Source organism: Poecilia latipinna, unplaced genomic scaffold (genome assembly GCF_001443285.1).
Source record: "Poecilia latipinna isolate Pla-1442-1.1 unplaced genomic scaffold, P_latipinna-1.0 Scaffold2741, whole genome shotgun sequence".
In the NCBI taxonomy this organism is placed as follows: domain Eukaryota; kingdom Metazoa; phylum Chordata; class Actinopteri; order Cyprinodontiformes; family Poeciliidae; genus Poecilia; species Poecilia latipinna.
The window spans coordinates 35,753-38,333 of NW_015115357.1; positions in this window are offsets into that span (position 1 = coordinate 35,753).

Here is a 2,581-nt window from a genome sequence, read left to right on the forward strand (position 1 = left end):
AACCTTTAATATTTTATATTTGGGTTCATACAAAGAAAATTCACCCCCCAGGTTGCCACATAAACAAGTTCCATGAATCATCAGGAGATTCTGAAACTCTGGAAAAATGAATGGATGGATAGAATAACACTTCGCTCCAATCTGATGATTGGAAGAACAGATTGAGTACATTAGAGTCATGCAATAATTTAGTAGCAAAAAAAACTAAAGTGTTGCATATTTTGTCAATATGTATTTTTCATTAAAACAATTAATTAATTATTACCCTTCAATTAAAAAAAAAAGATTTTAAAGATAATTGAGTCCCACAACCAGCTTCCACTAATTCCATGGAAGTGGACTAAACCATTTCCAAACTGAACCATTTCCTCTGAGTGTTTATTTTTATTTTTTAGTCAGCATAATCCTCACACTCACTGATAACTAATCAAATGCTCATCAGATTATGATGTCATACTCTCTACAGTAAAATACTCCCACTGCTGCCAGAATATACTGTGCTGCTTTGCAATGAGGCTCTTGCCCTAATTTACTGCCCTAAATCAACTCACATGCTGAAGCTACCAAGGGAGGATTCACTATGCAGGTAAATTCCCCAGCACAGACACACATAGAAAAAACAGTTATCAAAATTTAGTTCAAAGAAAGTTTAAAGTCAAATCTTATGATGTTAAGAACATAAAACTGATCTGAAGATAATGCATAATGATAATTGAACCAAAGGCTTTCTATTGAGCATGCAGCAGAAAACAGGCTGCAGTAAGAATGTTTTCTTCTTCATAACATCCATAGCCCTGAGCACACAGATATAAAAATACACCCCATTCAGAAGACCATGTTGCCTAGCAGCCAGCAAGTGGGTATCATAGTGTGGCAGTGTGTGAGGTACAAGCACAGCTTTGCTGTGGACAGAAGGAAGCAAACGGAGAAATTAGCACTTCTGATAGTTAACCCAAAACTATACTGAACCTCCCCTACCATTCAGATCAGAAAGAACAGAAAACAGCAACATTTCTATGAATGTATCAATTCAGCAATAAGTCAACAACTCCTCAGTCATCTGCAGTCTAGTCAGTCTATTTTCAGCCACATTTAAGCGAGCTATAGGCACACTTTGAGAAAGAGTTGCTTGAAAATAGACATAAAGGCCTGAGGCAGAAAGTAAACAGAAAAATACTACGAAACCACAGACCTAAGACAAAGCAATATGCTTCTAATTCAAAAAGGACATGAGAACAGTTGCACAGTATTGGTGTCCAGATTGAAACCACAAATCTCAATGTATTTTATTGGAAGGAGACCAATAGGAAAGTTGCACACACATGTGTCATAGAAGGAAAATGGTCTAAAGGTATGGAAAATGATCATTTTTCTATGAGTCCAGGTTTGTGGAGTGCATCTGCACTGGACTTCTCACACCAGCAAGAAAACTAAAGTTTGTTGTGTAATCACTTTTCTTATGGATCCAGGTAAGTCCTACCACAGGATCTATATTATATCAACCACCCTTTGACTTTATTTAACATATTAAACATAACATACTCCAGGAAGGCAGATTTTCCAGTTTTTTTGTTTTTGAAATTAAACTGTGGCAAATATCACTATAATTTAAAATTAGAGGTTATAAGTGCATTTCTGCTCCATGATGCTGATTATTTTAGCATCATGGATAGAGGTTGATTAGGTTTGGACTTTTAGCAACTATTGAATCTGCAATGCAGGGAAGAAGTATATCCCACCTACTGTTTGTCTCTGTTTTTGTTAGACTGGGGTTTTTATTTTATTGTTTCTTCTTTGGGGAGGAAAGGCGTGGAGGAGGGACTCAGGATGTATGATCAATGTTCTTCAGTGCATTCAGAAATTGCACCACTTATCACATAGTATGAATAACACTTCTCAAATATTCCCATATATTCATCAAAACTGTTTATCTTGGAATGTGAAGGGAATTAACACACCAATAAAGAGGAAAATTATTACATGTAGTGTAGTATTTATTCAGGAAACGCACGTCACTGATGTAGAACATTCTGAACTAAATGGGTCGGTCATGTCTTTTTTTCCTCATTTACGTCTAATGCAAAAGTATAATTTCAAACTAAACTTAGCTGGAAAAGATAAGAATGGTAGATTCTTGCTCATTGACTGTGTTTTGAATATGAATACAGTGACATAAGTTAACATATATGACTACTATGACCCTGCTTTTTTAAGGAGCTGTTCCACTAGCCGGTCTCTAACCGGTTCAGTTCCGGTCCGTCTCAGCCAGATTCGTTTTCCACTAGTAAATCCGGCGCGGCTCAGCCCAGCTGTTCTCAGATTTCCGTACCTACTTCAGAAATAGAACTAGCAGCACCAAGCAGCACTGAAACCACTTCACTGATTGGCTCGTTATTTACTTGACTTACTTGTGGACATAACTCAATGAATCACACAGCGACTAATAGGCGCTGTCCAGTCATACATATCAATTAGCAGAAGTACGAAAGATGTAAAAAATAATCAACTATACTACATAAAGAAATTATATTTAATCCTCTGTGCTACATGAAGCTGATTTTGAAACAATGCAAGTTAAAAA